Genomic DNA, 8398 nt, shown 5'->3' with positions numbered 1-8398 from the left:
TGGTAGGAGACGGGAGAGGAGAAGGAGGTTGGGGCATTTATTTTTCCTGTTCCTCTCTCTGGGGTCACCTCTGGCTGGACTGTGACCCTGGATCAGGTCACAGTTTCTCTCCTGCAGCCCCCTTATTAGCTTCATTGTTCCTTCAGTTCCAGAGGTACCGCTGGTGCTGTGAGATCCTCAACTCCATGCCCACATATTTACAAATGATCATTTTATTAAACTTCTTCAATGATACAATTTGAGTGCAACATTCATTTTCTACTAGGATCTGATTGACACAAAATCCACACACCTGTGGACCCCAAGTGCTTGTTCATATGTGTTTTCAATGAACTTCATCCAAACCAAATCGAATAGCTGAGTGTGGATACTCAGAGAATGCCATCTTGTGCCAAAGTCCTCTACACGGTATGCTAAACTTCCAGATTTTAAAAGTTCTCCTTTTTCCCCCCTTTTTTAAAAAAATCATTCATGCCCTATATAGCACATGGACTTCACTGCCTGGGGTGTCATAGACAGTGACATTCAGGATATTTTGAGCTTTTCCTCTGCTCCACTCTCCAGGGACATAGATTAAAATTGTCGTTTTCAATTAACAGAGAAGTTAGAGACTGCAGAAAGAGCAACTTTCTCAAGGTCACTACAAGCTGTTGATAAGGGCAACAGTGAAGCTCAGACTTCCTGTGTTTCCCATGTATTTCTTAGGTTTCTGCAGAAACCATGTAGTTTATCCATTTACTGTCTGGTTCGATTAGACTCTGGGATGAGCTCTACAGAAAAGAAAAACAAGTACAATTCAATTTCCATCACTGTTGATTGAGGAATTGAAAGCAGATTGAAGGAGACCTAACTCGGAGCTTACTATATGTGCAAGTGTTGAAAATCAGTGGGAGCACTGAACAGCCTGCTGAGACATTTTAGGCAGTTCCTCCTCAGAGCCTGTATTCTCACCATAATTTAAAATTTTTCATAGTCCTGAAATGGCTGCATGGGATGCTGCAGTGTATCATTTCATCAGTGCCAAATTTACTATGTGTAAATTGCTCTAGATACTAATTGAATCTTTTGCTAAAAGCGTGTTTATTCCTACTCCTTGGGATTGCTTGGGGTTTGTTTCTATTTTTTCAGAGGTTATATAGGGCAGAAACCCACTCTACTCTGATTCTTAAGAGGTTCCTGCTACCTCCACACCCCTCATACACCTGGTGGGTGGTATAGGTGAATTTCCGTCACTTATTTACACACTCTCTCGAGTCTTCCTATATGTAGCCTTCTTGCTGTCCTGGACTGTTGTCAGATGTTGTTGGAGGTTTGAGAGTGAGCTGTGTCTTATTGAAGAGTTTTCACTAGGCCTAAGAATTAAATTGACATGAAACAGATTAACTTGAGGAAATAACCAAGTTTAATTACACATGTACATAGGAGGGTTCCATAAAAATATGGGTCCCCAGGACCAGTCAGGCCCTTGAGTGCTTATATGCCACCTTGAGCTGAGGAGAAAGTGGAGGGTTGGGTTTGAACTTCAAAGGGAAGGGAGGCAATACACATGGAGATGGAAAAGCAAATGTTTGGTAAACAAATGTTTTCTGGGCCATCTTTAACCATGGATCACAGAGAGGACTTTGATAAAAGGAACCCTGCTAGATTTCTCCCTGTCCATCACACACTTAGTTCATATTAAAATATAGTTATCTGTGAGAATAGCTCCCTCCCTGGAACAAGTCCTCTAAATTCTTTTAGGCAATTGTAAGAGAGGTCGGTGGTTTTTCCTGAGTCTTTTGTTTCCCTAAAATGGCAAACTTAAAATGATGGAAGGAGAATTGACTCTGGGTGGTGAATATACAATGCAATATATAGATGATGTGTTATAGAAATGTACACTTGAAATCTATATAATTTTACTAACCAATGTCACCCTAATGAATTTAATTAAAAAGTAATCAACATCCCTAATAAATCATATTTTGGGGTAGCAAACTCTGCTTCCATTCTCCAATGTGCATTGAATAAATATGGATGAATAGTAACATATGTATATATTGAAATATGCCTTCTTAGAAATCTATTACTATTTTTTTATTATACAGTAGATTTTAAGGGTTTGCATTTTACAAAAAGTATCAAAGTGTAATTTAAACATCAACCCTTTACTTGAAGAAATAATGTTGTCAGAAAAAAATCGTGTGAATTGCCTCCTGGGAAGTTTGTAAATGATTTATTTCTTTTTCTTTTGTGTCCTTATATAAAGTAGCCAAGCTTTAGTCCTATAAGCTGTATATTTAAACAAAAAGCAAATCATACATATTTATTAACTTTCCTAAATTCTCAATATCACTTGTTAATCTCTTAAAAACTGTTCGTTGTTGCTATGAAGGTAATGGCAGCAATAAAAACACATTGTAGTTTCATTAGGATTGTATGTTCATCTCAAGTCTCTCCTGAAATTTATCCGCTGAATTAGGTGATAATGACAGCACTCAAAAACATACAGCACGGAGGCAGGGGACAAAAGACTGGCAGGCAGTAAGCAGCAGAAGATTTCTATTGGGATTGAAAATCAAATGGGAGGATCAGTGAGCCAGAAAACAGGCAGGAAATGCTCCCTGTCAGTCCACAGTTGGCAGCAGCAGCAGATGTGAAAATTGATACTGTGGGGGTCAAAGCTGGGGTGTCCATGCCAGAGTGCATGAGTTACAGGCTGAGGTAGCAGTATGCAGCAGCCTTCATGTTCTGTAAAATGGGTGTTGGCCACTGCATGGAACCATCTTCTTTTGAGGGAGTGAACCCATCATTTAAGGAAGGGATACAATTGATACAGTTAATAAATGCAGTAGTTGGTCTCTGCAGTATTTGAGCACAAAGCATGGTGTGATTTGTTGCTTTTGAGCATCCTATATCAAAGTTCAGGAAAGAAACCATCCAACAAGTAGTACCAATATACCAAAGCCACACGAAACACATGTTGTCTGCTCAATTATGAGAGATTGCCAACATTCTTTATTGAATAAGCAAACATGGATTGAATGCTTATCAACTGTACCAGGTTTAGAACAATTTTATTGTTCAAGTTGTTAAACAGAAGGGAAGCAAGAAAGAAAGCATTGAGATCAGTTAGAAATCTCCTGAAACATTCATCAGAAGAGAGGATGGTGGCTTAGACTACTGATGATGTTCAGGATCTAACAATGGTAGAAGACCACCAACATTGCTAATGGATTAGACATGGGCTGTGAGAGAAAGAGAACAGTCCAGGATGACTTTGTGGTTCTGATGTGAGGCAAAAAAAAAAAAAAAGTAGATTGCATTTATCAAGATGGTGGTCTGTGGGAGGCTTCTGGGGAAAAGATTGAGAGCTCAGTTTGGACATGTTAACTTTGAGAACTCAATTAGACATCCAAGTAGAGATGTCAAGAAAGCATTTGGATGCACAGATCTAGATCCAAGTGCTGAAGAATCCGTTTGGGAGTTGTTGGTATTTAGATACTATTTCAAGCTATGAGATTGGATATGATTCCCTAAAAAGTTATTCAACTTAGTGTTTGAAATATCTGTTAAGTAGATCCACAAAAAACAAAAGGAGATATTAACCTAAAAAATCATTACCCAAGGAATAATAAATATCGAAATTCTAAGTGGGCTTCTAAGAGAGGTGAACAGATTTGTAGAAGACTAGAGCTGGGAAATACCTAACCCCAAAGAAACAGTGATTGTTGAATTTATGCCTGTAGCCTCAAAGTGTGGTAGAGTGCCTAAAACATAGTTGATGTCCTTCAATATCTGACAAGTGAATCCACGGGTGAATGAAGGAGAGCTTGGTGGAAAGGCAGTCAGGTTTCCCAGAGATAGAGTTGAATTTCTTTGGGATACTATGATTGTAGCAATTGGGTGTCCTGGGTCTTTCTCACCCTTCTTCGCTGGCTGTTTTCTTTACTATTTATGACCATTTCTTAGGATATAGGCTCCTGGCCTTTCGTGCTCATGGTATGAAAATTGACCCTCTTGTCTTCCTTTTTCTCTTCTCAGGAATCCATGGATAAATAATCAGGGATCATCAAGCTGAGAAAGAGAAGTGTGAATAAGCCAGATAACCCCTAGGAAAGCTCAGAGGAAGGCAATATTGTAGTCTTCTGTAGTCACCTCATTTTATTTTGCAGCAGGATTTCTCAGTAAGGGGTACCAATGAGCTGAGGAACACTACTAATTTGCCAGATCAACATAACCTCTAGGGAAAAAAGCAAATAAGCATTCCAATTAACTTCAGCACTGGGTAATTTGAATCTCTCTTCTAAGATGTCTCTTCTCTTTTTTGGTTAATTACTGTGGCAAACCTATTTTCTATTTCAATTAAGCCCTGAAATGCCTTTCATTCAACTGGGTTGCTACTGCAGAACAGTTTTCATGGGAAAGCATTAGGAGTCTTTCATTTGAGAAAAAATAAACCATCCTGTGGGCTGTACCTTTGTCACTAATCCCAGAGAAGATAGCCTAATGACAGCCAGCCCGCACCTGTGGAGGCGCAACCCCCCCAGCCCTGACAGCCCTGCTCCCAATAAAAAGGGGAGGATGCCTTCCATGTACAGTCATGGCTCTCTACTCTTCTTGAAAACCACCATCTTTCCTCGGCAACATGAAGTGAGCACTGTTCAGAAAACTATTTTCTTACGAGTGTTGGCTGGCACACGTTTCTCCTGTGGGCTCTGGTCAAGAGAGAAATGAGCAGAATGGCTCACTTGTTGGGCACGCACTGTGTGCTGGTCACTTTCCCCAGGTTCATGCATTGAACACAATAGCCCGAAAGGTTGGTTCTATTAGTACAGCCTGACTTTACAGAAAAGGAAACCAAGGGAGCTTAAGCAATTTTCCAGCTGACACGCTCCTAGTGTTGGAGTGGAAGTAGACTAGGTTGCCAGGATCCAGACAATAAACTCAGAATCACTGCAGTTTGGTCCCTACATGCTCTCTAATTGGACATTTTTTTTGTTTTGTTATTCAATTGGACTATAAGCTTCTAAAGGTCAGGCATCCTTTCAGGGCACTCATCCTAGGGCTAAGGGAAGCCACCTGTGATGAAGCGAAGGCAGACAGCTGGCTGCTGAGCAGTCATGGCTCGGCTTTCCACTTTGTGCCCCCTGTGCATTGTGACATGCACCAACTGTGCTTTCCTATGGATTTAAACGCCTACGGTGTCACAATGCCCCTGTCCTCCAGACAGGACGCTCCCTAAGAGCAGGGGCCAGAGCTTTCTATCTACCAGCTTGCCTCTTCTCTTAATTGACCCCGGGTAGTTAACAGAGCATGTCACTCTTCAGAGTGCTATTATGTACTGTGTGCTACCACTTTCCCTGGATCCACGGTATTGAACACTATTTGTTTACACATATTTATACATGTCCTGTAAGATCTCCCCAAAATAGAGACTTTGTGTTTCTCTTCTTTGAATGCCCCAGCTAGAATAGTGCCTGGTACATAGTACATGCTGAATGCTGAATACCTTTTTTTTTTGTATGAATACATCACACAATAAACCACTTAAATTATTTTGGTTTGTTCAATGCTAAAATTATTTCCCTTTTCTTTTCTGATATTTTCCCTCTCCATTTTGAGTGATGAAAACCAGTATTTTACTCAAAAATTTTAAGAGTAGAGTCAGAGAGAAATGATCAAAAATGAATTTAAGGCCAATAGTCTTAATTGGGACATATCTCATTAACAACAGTAAATAATGCCTTCACAATTTTAATAGTTTATCACCTACTGTCAGAAATTGTGGCATTTCTTAATAGACACACATATATGCAGTCAGTGCTTTTATGAATCCAAAGCTTGGCCTTATAATTATATATTACTGAGTCATAGTGATTAATGAAATGCATGGAAAGAACACCAAGAACAATGCTATTTCATTACAAAGAATAAAGCTGCTAAACTATTCTGATAGAACTTCTGATAAATGATGTGAATAGAATTTTACCAATAAACTAAGCCAAGATTCTAGTTTGAATCTTAATTTAAAATCCAACACACTACAATAAGCATTCTTTGTGGACCCTTTTGTGTGCTGGGTGCTGAAGATACAAAGTCAATAAAACACACATAGACATACACACACATACATGTGAATAAGACCCTCAGGATGCTAGGACCGTAGATTTTCCAAGATTATTTACAGGTTGAGGTTACATAAAAGAAAAGAGATAACTGTTTGAACACAGATCATTTGGAAACAAAATCCGGGCAGAAGAATTTACATGCAAATGAAGGATTCAGTTTTAATTTCTTTCTGATATGCAGCTTTGTAGGAGCTGAGAGATAATTCTCCAGGTGCAAGGATTTTTTAAGTGGCTTTTAGAAGCGTGGAGAAAGAAAATCAACACTTACTGAGCATCTCCTGTGGGATAGACAAGTAACTCACGAGTGGTAGTGATAAGGATCACATGGTGCCTTTTAAACAATACTGATTCCTAGGCTCCACCTCCAGAGAGTGTGATTCAGGAGGTCTAGGAAGGTGGCCTAGGAACCTACACCGTGATATGGGTGGCCTGAAAGCTACGTTATGAAAAACTTGAACTGTCTCCCTGACACCCGTTAATTGAAACTACTTTGGTCTTGTCCCAAGAGATTAGCTTCTGATTCTCTAGGTTCCTTCAGCTTAGTTTTTACTTTTCTAACTGGCTTTCTCTCCCTTACTCCTTTAAGGCTCTGTTTATTTCAAAAACTTAGTTTCCTTGATTCCTTAGCTTCCAGATGTTTGTTTTATGTGAAGATAAGCTGTCAGGAGTGACCACTGCCTCACACCTGGTCTGGTCTGCAATGAAATCCTGACACAAGTGCCCTTCATTTGTGGTGTTCCCAGACCGCCTTGGAAATCACAGGTTCAGCTCCTGGCCCACTTCTTTACCCAAACCTCACCTGTCCCAGGCTAATGGCTAGTATTGTCACTCCATTCGGGCAGAGGGGGTTACACCCTCATTTTACCTCTTGAAGATATTTGCCCCTCCCAATTCAGACTAAGGGGATTTTCACATGAACATGTGTCTCTTTAAGATAAAAATAATAACAATTAATATGAGCATTTACTGAACACCTACATTGTGTCAGGCACTGTGCTAAAGACAGGCTAGATATTATCTCACTCATTGCTCAGAGGTTATCTATGTGAAGTAGTTCAGTGACTATCCCCACATTACAAGTTAGGGCTTTGAGACTCAGAGACGTTAACTGCTTTGGCCAACATCAAAGAGATACTAAACTGAAGAAAGTATCTCCAACGGAGCAATTTTAGGCACTAGAACACAAGGGGCTATTTGGAGGCAGAGGGAGGCCTTCCAAGAATCAGTAAAATTGTAATTGACTGCATACTCAAGTTTAACTTTGATTAGTGGTCTAAGGAATCATAAAGAGTCAATCAATGTGTTATTTAGAGTAATGTTAGTTGGGATAAAAGCAATCAACCCCTTTAAACAATGTCTCAAAACTACCTGAGTTTATTTCTTCATCATGTTTCTTGTTCATGTTCTGGTTCTGAGTAGTTCAGGTCACTGGGGAGCTTGGCTCCATGCAGTCATTGAGGGACCCAGGTTGAGTGAGGCTCTGCCACCAACTTTCAAACTTGACGTTGTCATCTCTAACCAGCTGGGGAAGAGGAAAGAGCCTGGAGCATCGCACATGAGAAGTGCTTATGGGCCAGGTCAGGAAATGGTACTCATCACTTCTAGTCACATTCCATGGCTGGAACTCAGATATATTGCCCCACCCAGTTGTGAAGGAAACTGGACTCTCTAGCTGAGTAACCAAAAGCCAAGATAGAACAAGTTTGATGTGAATCCAGCAGTCTCTGTTCAGTCCACTCCCCCAATATTCATTCATATCATTATCCTTCAATAGAGCACACCTGCTCCCCCCCCAGCAGAGACAATTGAAGTCCTATCCAGCTACAGCATTAAGCTTAAAGTCCAAGTTCTCTGTTATGTGCAGCCTACTCCAATATGTATGAATGTAGTTCAATATGGTTTGACAAATTAAGAGGCAGTTATCAGCTTCCTACCACTCCTAACCACCCCCCACCTCTACCACACTTTCACTCTTAATGCTGAAGTAGTGACAAGACAACTACAACAAAAGTGTCCCATGTGAAAAAGGAAAGTTTGACACATGCAGCAGTCATTGCAATGATGAAGTCTTTTCAGATAGGCATTGCAAATCTCCTCTGCCCTGGCATGTGGCACAGTTCCTTGAATGGATCCCTCTAGTCTAGAAGGAATTGCCCTCCCTGTCCATTGATTTCTGCGATTTTGCTCTCTGGGGGTATTTTTCTTGTTCATTTTTTCATGTGTTTTAAATGGAAGGGAACTTTAGAATATTAGACAGTGAGTGGAGGGGAAAATACCCCATTTTCTCT

The 8398-nt window shown here is 40.2% G+C and overlaps 1 protein-coding gene across 1 annotated transcript in view; it reads right to left on the bottom strand.

Annotated features, from left to right (window-relative positions):
- Positions 1-1170: 1170 nt before the first annotated feature.
- ST6GAL2 (ST6 beta-galactoside alpha-2,6-sialyltransferase 2) overlaps positions 1171-8398 on the bottom strand; it is a 108500-nt gene continuing 101272 nt past the window's right edge. Inside the window, exon 10 of the mRNA XM_019631561.1 lies at positions 1171-1352. The gene's annotated coding sequence lies outside the window, so the exon portion shown is untranslated. The remainder of the gene's footprint in view (positions 1353-8398) is intronic.

This window comes from Hipposideros armiger, unplaced genomic scaffold (assembly GCF_001890085.2).
Source record: "Hipposideros armiger isolate ML-2016 unplaced genomic scaffold, ASM189008v1 scaffold_1010, whole genome shotgun sequence".
NCBI lineage: Eukaryota > Metazoa > Chordata > Mammalia > Chiroptera > Hipposideridae > Hipposideros > Hipposideros armiger.
The sequence above is the reverse complement of the archived record's forward strand: the minus strand, read 5'-3'. Positions and strand labels throughout refer to the sequence as shown.